Raw genomic sequence first — 13956 nt, forward strand, 5'->3', positions numbered from 1 at the left:
CACAATCCAAGAAGCATGCTCCAAGTAAATCGTCATTTTTTATCACTAGAACTTGAAGATTTCTAGAGAGGGAAAGTGATTATGAATGGGTTTTCTAGAGAGAGAAAGTAAAAATCACTTGAATTCTAGTGAAGAAAATTGAATTATGAATAGAATCAAAGATGAATTCGATTTCTAGAATCCAAAAACTCTCTAAAACACGAAGATCCAAGATCATAAAATGAATCACTAAATCAAAATCGCCATCAAGGATCAATTTTTTATTAAATCAAGAACACCCGCTCTGGTACCAATTGCAGTGACATAAGAACATGGTTTGACATGCAGAATTAAAGCTTGCACTATTGAACATGGTGATTTGGGTGTTTAAGAGATGTATTGATTGTATATGGTGTTACACAAAAAGGATCTAGATCTAGACTACATAAATAACACACACTTACACACTCACTTTTACATCTCTCAAGCACACCTCTACAAGTGGTATGAACCCACTATTTATAGAGGTGTTTACATGTCTCTCTCTCTCACTCTAACTAACAAATGGGTCTAAAGGCTAAAGCACCACATGCAAGTGGATTTTACAAAAGTCAAACATTTACAAAGTCATGAATGAATACCTTTCCACCCCAACACAAAAAGAAATCCCTTGCTAATCTATCGCAAGCTAAAGATTTTTAGCTAGGGAACAGCGGCAGATTTCTTAAAAACATGAGTTTTTTTTATTGGGCCTCGCCAATCGATCGCTATAAGGCCACAACTTTTTATTTTTTCATTCCGCTCTCTTTTCTTTTTACGTTCACTCATTTTAATTTCATTCCGTTGAAAGCCCTAAACACAATTTCCTCCCAAAGCCCTAAATCGCAATGCATTGACTCAATTCCATCCTCCGCCATGGAAATCACCTCCACCACTATCCACCTGCATCGCCTCTCTTACCTGTATCGCCTCTCACTGAAGTTTACTTGAAGCAACGCCAAAGAACATCCGCGTGGCTTTCCTCTCGGTCTGTCTCCCTTTGTCGTTGACTCGTGGTTTACTACCAACGCCTTTTGATCTGTTGGTTGCTAGAAAACTATGGTGGTTATCCCATTCAAGCTCTTATTCTTACAAATCTGATTAACTTTGAGGTAATTTTGAAGTTTTGTGGATGAATTGCATAATTTTAGGCCATTGTTATGTGTTATATGTGTTAGATGATAGTACTGGCTATGAATTGATGTTACAATTGATAAAATTTGATTAACTTTGAGGTAATTTTGGATGAAATTGCTATGAATATAATTTGGGTGCCACAGAAGAAGGTGCGACTTCCTGATAGTGTAAAAGTCTATCCCCTTTCAATTGAAGTCTTAATTCTATCGATTAAAATAATAATGTTATATAGCCTAACACTTTATATGATAAGATATTTGGTTGTGTCATCGAGGATTGTATTTTTGCTAATATTTAATGACTGATTCTTGAGTATTTTAATAGTTTTTTATCCTATCTGATGGATTTTATTGTTTGTTCTACCTTTATAGACTCTCATACATTGCTTTTCAAGGATTTAGATGTTTAAAATCAAGCTTGTGTTTATTTGGTTTATACACGGTGTTTATGGATTTTGGTTTCATATTCTCTTCAAAATATGTACAACTTTTTTAATCTAACAATTGATTACTTTTAGCTGTTATTGAGTATCAAAAAATGAAGTTTTCAGTATATGAACAATATATGTGGATTGAAGTCTCATTGTTCTTCTGCTTGTTTTTCCAAATATTGTTCTTTATAGTCTTTTGAATTATGTTTTGAGTACTTTTAGTTACACAAGGCATTTGTTTCTATACGAGTCTTTTGTAGCTTAATTTTTCAAAACTATCTTTCATTCTGTAAATGTTTTTGACTTTTATCAACAACATTCCAACTTGACAGTTGCCCTTCATATAAGATTAAGAGAAAACTTGAAAAGGGAGGTTTTGGGCAGGTATGTCTCTGTCTCTTAACTTTTTTTTTGTAGCTTAACCACTTTAACAAGTGTAACTTGTATATCTGTATCTAATTTTCTGTCTTCTTCAATCATTCATCAGCTTTGAGCTATTATTCTTCAACCTTGGTCACTCTTTTTGGAGTTGGAACTATATTTGAGAGGAATGCACATTAGAATATGCAAATCATGGTTGACACAGCTGCAACTACATCTTTGTTTCTGATTTCTTCCTCACAACTGCCTGATTGGAGCATGCTACTTGCTTCTACCACAACCATTTTCTTGGCTGTTGAGAAGCAATGGATGACACTAGATTGGAAAACTAAAAGCCCTGACATGCTTTCAGATCTTGATCCTTTTGGTTTTGGTAGAATGGTTGAACATGGGTTTGTTTTTCGTCAAAACTTTTCTATTAGATCTTATGAAACAAGGGGCTGATCGAACTGCATCAGTAGAACCTTTAATGAATCATTTGCAGGTATCCTCATACTTCATAGAGTTTTCTTTTTGGTTTGGTATGTGTTTGCGTGTGTGATTTTACTAAACTACCCTTTGTGTTGATTTGGCAGGAAACAACTCTTAATCATGTAAAACATGTTGGACTCTTGGGTGATGGGTTTGGTTAAACTCTTGAGATGTGAAAAAAGAATTTGTTTTGGGTGGTGACAAAGATGCAAGTTCTGGTAGATCCTTATCCCACTTGGTAAACTATAAATTATAATTCTATTCATCTATGTGATGATTTTGACACTTTTACCCTTATCTATTTTTGCACATTCAAATTAATTTCAGGGGCGATATGGTCCAAGTAGATACATGGGTAGCTGCTTCTGGGAAAAACAGTATGCAACGTGATTGGACGACACACGATTATGAAACCAAATAAATACTAACAAGAGCTTCAAGGTTGGAACTTTAACAAACTTTTTCCCCCTTTTTTGGCTTTTGTAAATTTGGTTAATGATTTTAATTAAAAAGGTGTCTTCTTTTATATATTTTTAGCAACTGGGTGATGATGAATAAAATTACAAGGAGGTTATCTAAAATACCTGATGAAGTCCGAGCTGAAATTGTGCAATTCTTTGTAGACACACCAAATAACTGTAAGTAATGGTTTATATTTGTGGTAAGAAAATTCATCCACCAAATAACACATCTGAATTGCCATCTAGTCTTGTATCTCTTCTCATTGAAGGCATAGTTCAAAAACAACTGACAGTGTATTTTTATATGAGGTAAATTCGTTAAGAATTTATTTATCTTAAAAATATTTTTTTATAACTGTTTGTAACTTTTGATATAGAGTGGTGGAAATGTGGAGGTACCATTTACTCATATATTATTTTATTTTATAAATTTTGATTTTTTTTCGTCATGATATATTATTAATATATGCAGTTTGGAATGAATTTTGATGATGCCAGGTCAGCATCTTCAGTAGTTCTTGCATCCTCATTGAAATCAGAGAAAAAAGGAGGCGAGGTTGCAGTCAAACCGGTAAAATCAAATTTTTGTTTGTATTTTATTATAATAATTTTTATTTAATTGTTTTTAATATTTGTTATTATACTTGTTCTAACATTTTATTTATAACATCCTACTTTTGTGTTTCTTAATCTATTTATTTCATGTTTACTTTTTCTATAATAGGAGGCTTATGGAAGAATATTTGGATTCGCATCTGGTACAATAATGTCCTAAGAGGTTTGTTTAATTTTGTCTATTAAAGTATCGTACTTTCATAACATTGTACTAACAAAATCTATCTAACATCTTATATTCATGTTTCAATTGTTGGTTGTGTATGAACAAAGGAAATATGTGGGGAGATGGATATTAACGATATAGAAATTGAGGCTAAACATCAACAAATGTGAAAGTTGTGGAAATGGATACAAAAATTGCAACAATAGATGTCAAACATCAGGGCAAGTTAAGAATTATGGTACTTTGAAATCAAATATAGGTTAATGTTAAACTTTGATATTTGATTTTTTAGGATTTTTTGGTAAAATTTGATAGTTGATTCTTTTGATATTTTTAGGTTAATGGTTGGGTTTTTAGTGTATATTTATTTATGTTTTTTGTATTTAAATATTAATGTTTGTTTTGGGATTGTATAATTTATTTGATGTTTTTTGGTATTTTTGTTTTATATTGGTAATAAAAAAACAAAAAAAAAATCTTATTATGTTATTAAATTTTCAAGGGTTCAACAATGGACTAAAAAAAATTGTATCATGCATTTGCAAGGGATCAATGATGGATCACAAAAATCTGATATCATACATTTGCGACGGATCAGCAACGGACTACAAAACAAATATGGAGGTCTGAGACGGATCCGTGACGGAATATTGTTACTAAGTTTTGTCGCTAGATGTCCAAAATAAGTGTAGTAAGTAACCATTTGCGATGGATAATCTGTCGCTAAATCGTCGCAAGGAAAAACCAATCTGTCGCAAAATCCCTGGCTGGCACATTAGCCATGCTTAAATTAGCTAAGTAGTTTGGCTGTTGCTGATCTGTCGCAAACAATCATTAGCAACAGATTAGCGACGGATTGGTCTGTCGCTGAAACTCTTGTTTCTAGTAGTGAAAAAGTAAAAACAAAGGAAACCAAATTGGAAAACTAATCGTGATCAGAAATGCAAACCGAATGATTCCCAACATGACTATGCTCTTGAATCCTTCAAATTAAGTATATAGAGAGTAGAGATAGATAGATAGATAGATAGATAGATAGATAGATAGATAGAGAGAGAGAGAGAGAGAGAGAGAGAGAATCTGATGAGTTTAGTAATTGTGAATCTTAATCGGTAAATGAGTTTCAAGTGAATATATACCTGACGATAGGTGTATTTATATGTCATAACTATTACGTGTATCGTCGTTAAGGATTATTCACTAAGCTCTTTGTAGCTTATCTTTTTGTTTACTATGTGTTTTGCAAATAATTTTTTTACGAAGTAAGGATCAAGGAAGAAAGATAGTTGTGGTCGGTGTTATGGTGGGTGGTAGTAGATGGAGGTGGTGGGTGGTGATGGCTAGTGGTGGCGGTGATGGTAGTGGATAGTATTGGTAGTGATGGTTGGTTGTGGTGGGTAGTGGCATTAACGTTGGTGGTGGTGGTGATAATGGTTGATGGTAATATGGTAATCTTACACTTACCGTTATGAATTGAAATTAATTCTTTCAATCTTTTGATGAAATGAATTTTCTCCGGTTGATGGAAAATATTTTTCATGTATGAATTTAATCCCTTAGCAAAAGTTGAACAAAACATAGGAAAAAAATAAATTATATTTCAATGAACCAAACAACCCTTAATTCTCTTCCAACTCAAGAGGATATTTAATAAATGAATAAAATGTTTAATTTAATTTCACTCTAACCCGGTAACATGAAACACAATTTCCTTTCGTATTTATTATTTTCTTTCCTTATTTTCTTTTCTATTTTTTCATTTCTTTTGCTGGCTAAAATTCAGTATCAATGTGCATCACCCGATAACACAAACCTAATATTTTTATTTATTTTTTCTTTCCTCAAAACTTAAGATATATATATATATTTTTCTTAAAAATACCGTACAAATAGGACTTGACGACAAGGAATAAGTCATTTGAAAATAATAATTTACGCTTCATGATATTTAAAATTAAAAGAATGAAGGAACAAACATAGTGGACCCTCAAGAAAATTGTGCCTCCATTGCTCCCCCTTAAAGCTAAGAATAATCATTATTCTCGCTTTGATTTCTGAATTACATCGCTTAATTCATTTTCATCACCTTTTATTTGTGTTTGGGTGTGTGTTTTCTAATTCAAGCTTGCGATTCATCCAAGCAACAGTCTTTCAATCTTCACTATCAAATATGGTGAAAGATTTGCATCAACCTACACATATTCTCTCCATTAATTAATAGTCCATTTCACTTGTCACCACCACACCCCAACATCTTTCACTCTCTTGTTAGACTTCTTGCATCCATCATTTTTCTTGTATATTTCTAGTGCTACGGTTTGTTAAATTACATATATACTTATGCAACGTAAGTCTTCTATATATGGTCGTTTAACTTTCCGTTCATAGAAAAGTTTAGGTCATGATGATTTCTAATGTGTTTCTATTAAGAAATGAAAAATTATACTGAACTAGGCCGTTTGTTAATCAGTGGTCATAATCTACTATACCTTTTTCCTTACTATTTCTCAGTAATTTCTTCATCTAGATATCATTTTTAAAGTTCGTCACAGTGATACGTTTTTACACATTTCCTTAACTACATTACACTACACCCAATGAGTGAAACACTAAATTAGACATCCGAATTCCAACTCCTAAGAAATAATTAATACAACTTGGCATTTTCTTAACTGTTGCAATATTATTTCATTTTCATATATACAGAATGCGACCTCCAGTTCCTAAGAAATAATACAACTCGACATTTTCTTAGCTGTTGCAATATTATTTCATTTTCACTTACTAAGTGCGACCTCGAGGTTCTAACTTATAAAATCGTATACTTAAATTGCTTCAAGGATTTAAATTGTGTTACTTTTATCGCTAACTACATCAACAAAATATGTTTTTTTAAGACTCAACGACGACAGCATTTTTGAAATAAACATGCTCTATACTCATGAGTATACAACCCGATGCAAAATAGAAAAGGTTGGAGACGTGAAGAATGTGGTAACCATGGCAATTTTGTGGGTTTTATGGAACTACATAACCATAGGATGTTCAATAACAAACTTAAAAACAACAAGGAATTATTAGCTAGCTTCTTTTTAATATATTCCTTTCTTGTTGATAGAAAAAACAGCAAAATAAAATATGTCCTTTGAAGTGAATGTCACGAAGGTTTAATTAATCATTTTATTCTGTACATAAAATATGAATATCTGTCCTATTAGAATTTTATGGATCAAATGAACTTCATACTCAATATAATAAACTATATTGTTTTTCAGATAACTAACCATTTTCAACTAATGGAATGTTGTCTACTTATTAAGTAACTACATGCTGGTGGAAAGGGGTTCCTTCGTTACTATTTATGGAAATACATTTTTTGTCCATTCAACTATAACTTTTGCTGTATACCGAAAGAGAAATATTCAACTCTATAACTTTGTAAGCGCCAAGTAATTTGTGGATAATATATATGATGTTCTTGTATCAAGAATTACAGGATTTCTTCAATATAGGAAAGCTATAAGATATTGTAAATTTCTTATATTGTACATTGTTTATTACTTATCCTATTATCCTATTATAACTTTAAATGTGCAACAACACAACCATAGGGCAAAGCTTTTGGAATTAATATGAATACATATTTGCGTATCAATTTGTTAAAAAAATATGATAACCGTATCAAAATATATAAGTATATATTCTAATATAATAGTGTAGATATTTTTGTAGAAAAATAAATAAAAATCATATTTAAGAGAAATTAAATATTTTTTTATTTTTTTTTTCTTATGTATCTTCCTACCAAGATCATAATTAAGAGAAATAAAATATTTTTTTTATTTTTTCTTCTTATCCGTCATCTCATCATTTTTAGATGATAACAAATGTAATTAAAATTTATTAATTTTATTAGATATAACAAATGTTATAATATATGCGCTTGGGTTGAGTTTTTCAACCCGTCAACCCGTCAACCTGTCAACCCGTCAACTCATTTATTAAACATGTCATATATGAGTTTCTCAGAAAATATACGGGTTGACCTGCAACCCATTTTAGAATTTTAATAAAAAATTATATATTTTTTAAATGTATTAAGTATTATTCGCTATACAGGTTATACTTTATTCTAGGATATGATACTCGATACCATTGACCATTTCAATTTTGACATTTGTCCTAAATAATCTCACTATCTCACAAACAAAATTGAATAAGCCCTCTCTGCTCTCCCATCTGTGATGAATGACAGAACAAACTCATGAAGAACGACATGAATGATTGAATCATTATCGAACAACGTCAACGCCTAAACATGAACGATGAACGTATAACACAATAGGCAATCGATTTGATGCGATCCAACCCACAGACAAACGAGCCCAAATCTGATCCCACAAACCCAAATCTGACCTATGAACCCGCCAACCTGTGAACCCGTATAAATAAGTGGATTGACGAATCATATATAAGTTTATGTTCCAAACCCGTCGACTTGTGACTTGCCAACCCGTGACCTGTATAGTTAACTGGGTCGTGTTCGGGTTGGTATATTTTGACCCGCTAACCCGCGACCCACCAACCCAAATACGACATGATAGCGAGGCCAATCTAATATGGTATGTACTCTTTTGACACGTGTTCTCGAAACATAGTTCATTAATTCCCCAAAAGATTTCACCTAATTTCGTTGTTAAAACATAATTGAACGAATGCTAACCCCATTTTGTAATCATTGCTATGTTCCACATCATACCTATACAATTGTTGCTTCTAAATGGTCGTTATTATCAAACAACCATTCTACCACATTATTTAAGTGAGCCACAATTATAGCTCTATATAATGCATCAATAGATTGAATGTACGATTCAACATAACGATCCACTAAATTGAAGCATTGATTCATCGATGTTTATACTAGATCCATCATACTTACTTTATCTTGGTCTTGTGAAGTCCTATGACACCCTATCTTTGTCATCATTTTGAATCCAATATCTTTGGTTAAAGGATTTTTTAAAGGATGTTATTTGTCATCAATGGTAACCAATACTCATGTATTATAATGAAACAGCCACCTTACTTAAGTGACGGCGCCCGAAATTTGGAATTTGGGGATATAAGCATGTCCGAAATTCAAACTATACTTACACAAAGTTGCTTACCATTTAATGTCCTACATCCCCAAACATAATTTAAATATAGATTACAATTGAATCTTATGTGTCTTCACTTATTGAAATCAAATAGATGATATAATCATTAAAAAGTTGTAGAAAAATATCATTTTCATTGACAGAAACTGGTAAATCATTTAAAAGTTGTTCGTAAATGTTATTCAACTATTTAATTTTTAGACATGCGCGACATGCATCGACAACCCACGAGATTGTGACTCGTGGCACCACCCATTGAGTGACACGTCACCCTGGCCGACTAGATACGCGGCACGCAGGGACAGGATATGCAACACGCACCCCGAATCAGCCTATATATATAAACTTTCGATTTTAGTTTATTTTTGTCACATCCTTGCTCTGAATCCTCTAGAGATCATTTCTATTCCTTACTCCCTATACTACCAAGTTCCCAATCAATTTAGCGAGGCCCTACAGTGTCATATATCTGGAGAACAGAAGCTTTTGGATCGAAATTCTGTTTGTGCAATTTCCCGATTTTCACTAGATTACTTTGTAAGTTAAGCTACGCTTATTTTATTTAAGTGTAACTTTAAATTATAGTCATAGTCATTATTATGAACCTATAATGAAGATTTTTCAGTGATTCCAAGTCGTTATACTGATTGACCTACTTACAGGGATGATGTCTAGCTGGATTTAGTGAGACATTTAAAGTGGGATTTTCAAACAGTATACTCCGTATACCAAACGGACCCTACCTCCAATATGATCCTACTTGGTTGTTTCTTATCAGTTATAGATAGTAGACATTAGGATTGTTGAGGAATCTAGACTATTAATTAGTAATAATAGGTAATAAACTAAGACTTAGAGATTATTGAACCTAGGTCATATCAAAGGAACAACCAAGTGCTGAAGCGAAGCGCTATCCAACTTTCCAGTCATCCACTTTAAAAAGTGAGTGCATAGTTACCTTCAGCTTATACATTGATATCTAGTATTTAATTTGTCTGAATGCTATATGTGCTTATTATCTGAGTTCCAGATATCTGTGTTATATGAGTAATGGTTTTTCCTAAAATATTATACATGTATTTTACCATACTCATAATATATATGGTAGGACGGGTAGGAAGAGAAAAAAGAAATAAGATAATAGTTAGAGACTATGCATGTATTAATCGGGGGGATGAAGCGGTAGTCTTTAATAGCTAATTTGTTGAATTTAAAAAAGAAATATTAAAATATGATTAATATCATAACAAAGTTCGTCAATACCACCAAGATCATTAGAAAATAGGTTAATATGATTAATAGAATGCTAATTATTTATCAAATAGTTTCTATTGAGATAGAACTTCTTCAAAGTGTTTAAATTTCATTGTTCGCTACTGCTTCGTTCATTTTATAGGTAGTGATTAGTCGCTAGGCACCTTCTAGTCGGTCTCGTAGCGTAAAAAGGCTAATAAGAGATTAAACGGGACCTAATCGAGATTTTTATAACAATGATATATATATATATATATATATATATATATATATATATATATATATATATATATATATATATAGTTGGGATTTTTTCGTATGATTTAAAAAAACTAAAAAAATTGTCCATATATGAAAGTTATTTTTGATGAACATACGCATATCCGACATTTTTGTGTATATGTACGTTTCATGTGTGCATATTTTTTTCTAGATTTTTTTTGTTTTTCGAATAAACTTCTATATAACCAACTTAATGTCTTAATTGTTTTTTTCTAAATCACATGAAATAGCTCGTGGGAAAATATGGATTTGCAAAACATCTCTCTATCTATATCTCTCATATTATATATATATATATATATATATATATATATATATATATATATATATATAATTTATGATTATTCAAATAAGTCTATTCACTTGGATGATTCATGTATCACTATCATTAATCATATAAGATTAAAAAAATTATGATATATATATATATATATATATATATATATATATATTGTAACCCCGTAGAGGTTCCATAGATATAAAAAACGCTGAAATCCGAGTTATTACGATGAAGTTATGACTCATCGAAGTTTTACGGCAAAACCAACATGACACCGGAAATCATAAAAAGTGGGTTTGCGATAAAATACTTTTTAGCCTTGGTGATCGAAACGAAAGTCGTAGTATATGTTAAACCGAGAACGTGCATAAAAAGAAAGTCAAAATCTGGCTTCGTATGAGAAGGTTATGATGTTTTTCTAAGATTTAGCATAGTATTGCATAGCTCGGAATTTGAATTTTAGATCGATCGATTTTCAACCGACACAATCTAAATGAGAATTGAAAATCTCGTTAATAAAAACTCAACGACATAAAGACAGACAAAAATGCACGTCGGATGACAAAGTTATAAATTTTTAACGGACTTTAAATGTCAGGCCTGTTAAAAAACAACTTTAAAAATAAAGACAAAATTAGCCGACGGAGTCTAAACGAAAGTTGTAGAGTACGTCGCCACCTACGCGTGGATATATAGAACGTCGAAAACGTAGATAGTATTTGAAAGTTTCGGATTTTAGAAGATAATTAATTTTTGGAGTAATCTACGAGTGACACATGGCACAATCCTGATCATTGCTTCCTCCCCACACCATGCCACCAGATGGTGACACTTGGCACTCAACTCGACGAGTTGGAGGCTCAGAACTCGCCGAGTTGAGGCAAATTTCAGCCTATAAATAGAGGCGCAAATCACCTCATTTCTCACACCTCTCTCATCCCTTCTCTCCCAAACACCCCCAAACCATCTTTTCCTTTCTCTAGCTGTAACTTCATGTTTCAGATTGTCCGTGGTTAGTGTTGGTGGGCCACGAGTCGGGCGCGAGAGGGTTTCGGGTTGAGGCGAGTTGCTAGAAACGTAAGGGATCTCATTACCTTTCGATATGTATGAGGATTGTGGAATCAAAGTTTTATCTTTGAAGCTATGAAAGTTTGGAGGGTTGACAAGTTAAGTCCTTAAAGTCAAGAAGTTGGCAGCGAAGTACGCTGGGCGTACGTATGTGTACGCTTAGCGTACAGATACGCGTGTTTCTTAAGAAAGAGCCACCTAGGGGGTACGCTGGGCGTACTAGGCACAGAAGAAAACCCTAATCAAGTGAAGTATCCCTATAAAAATAAAGAGATGGTCTCATTTCTGGCCACTTTTTCAGTTATTAAACCCTCTCAAACCCTAATATCCGTTCTTGAAGCTTGTGGTGGCCATGATGAGCTTGTTTGTGTTCTTGTGGACTTTTGAGAGTTAAGAAGGAGCATGGAAGGGGGTGAAGTCGAAGAGCAAGTTGTGGATCTGAGCTTCCTTGGGGCTAGAGCACCATTTGAATGTATAAAGCTCGAAGCTTTCCCTCTCTTTTTGTTTTGTGCATTTTAGGGTCCATTTTAGGGTTTTTGGTCCCAAGCTTGAGACTTTATGAGTTGATGCACTCCAAAGCTTAATAACCTGTCCTTTTAAGTGTATCTAGTGATGAAGAACCATAAAAATAAGATCTTGATCGTGTGAATCTACCCATGCATGAGTTATGAGCATTTTGGGTTAAGAAAGTAAGAGTTTTTATGTGTTGTGACCTCATCAGCCATGAAAAGGCTTAAAGTCGATAACTTTATGGAGTAAGAGATGTTAGGAAGTCCAGATCTAAGAGATAAGTTAAGGTCTTAACGGGTTAAGAACCAAAAATTGATTTAAGCAAAACTGAGAGTACGCCCAGCGTAATCCTAGTACGCCCCGCGTACTGGGCTGAGGTCCCCAATCAGATTTGTGCATGCTTGAGTACGCTGAGCGTACCAAGAGAGGTACGCCCCGCGTAACCCCTCTGTAGGCTTTTGGGCTAGGTGATCTTTTGGGCTTTAAGTGTTGGGCCGAAATCCGTGGGCCTGCTTAGTGGAGCCTGTGAACAGAGAATTAAATTGATGTCTTGGGCCTCATGTTGGGCTTGTCTTGTAGGGTGAGGTTGGGCCTTGGGGAAAGCCCATTTATTATTGGGCCTTGGTGGGCCCAATGGGTTAGGACCGTAATGGACTGGTAGATGGTCTATCTTTAGATCTGGTAATTGACAAATTGGACTTAGTTCCTGATTGGGTTAATTGTGGGATTTGACACAGAGTTAGAGGTCGGTGTTTGGCAAGCAGCATGATTGGAGGTTGATTCTTCATGCCAGGTGGGTCTTCTCACTATACATTACCTTGAGTGGTATTATGAGTTGACCAGAGGGTCTTATGTGCTATGTATGAGATTACGTGCTATGTATGAGATTACGTGCTATGTGTTATATGTATGTTGTATGATTGTGTAGACCGGACTAGAGGGTCCAACGATATAGACTGGACTGGAGGGTCCAACGATTCAGACCGGGCCAGAGGGCCCAATGAGCTATGACTGGACCGGAGGGTCCGGCGAGCTACGGGACTGGAGGGTCCCGCTGAGACATCTTGACCAGAGGGTCGAGTTTAGCCTTGAGTGGCGTATTTTTGGTATGTGGTATTTCGGGGAACTCACTAAGCATTTATGCTTACAGTTGTTGTGTTGATGTCTCAGGTACTAGCGAGGACCGTGGGAAGGCGACGACGTGACACGTACACACACCGATGGAGTTTATTATGTGTAGAGATCTTGGGATTCGTTTTGAAAACACTATTGATTATGGATTTGAAATTGTGATGTGATACATTATGTGTTTTTGAAAACGAAAAATTATTTTGAAATTTTACGGTGTTACACTAGCACTTCCTAAGTGTTAGAGACAAGTACCGGAGCGTCAGAAGGCTCCGAGAAGAAGAGCTTTCGACTCATAAGGTCTGCTCTCGCAGAGCCCGGTTCCTAGCCAAACCTCCTAGTAAGTGAGTTATGCTTACCCTACTTTAAGTATAGTTTATGTTTAAGTTCAATATAGTTTATAAAATATAATAAACAAAGTGTTATTATAATATCTTTTAACTCCTTACGGTACGGGGAATTTGGTTTGAAGGGTCGCATAGGGTTGTTGGATTTTAGAAGTGCTATAATGCCAAAATGGTCTTGCCCTCTGGTGTTTCATGTGTGGCCCATGTCTGTAGATAGTGGTTGAAAAGTATTGTTTAACACTTACA

General features: G+C 34.0%; 1 pseudogene; it reads left to right on the forward strand.

The window, feature by feature from the left end:
• Positions 1-2089: 2089 nt before the first annotated feature.
• On the forward strand, positions 2090-3662 carry LOC145058071 (palmitoyl-acyl carrier protein thioesterase, chloroplastic-like; annotated as a pseudogene).
• The last annotated feature ends 10294 nt before the right edge of the window (positions 3663-13956 follow it).

Source organism: Lactuca serriola, chromosome 6 (assembly GCF_051521515.1).
Source record: "Lactuca serriola cultivar US96UC23 chromosome 6, Lser_US96UC23_V15, whole genome shotgun sequence".
Classification (NCBI taxonomy): Eukaryota; Viridiplantae; Streptophyta; class Magnoliopsida; order Asterales; family Asteraceae; genus Lactuca; species Lactuca serriola.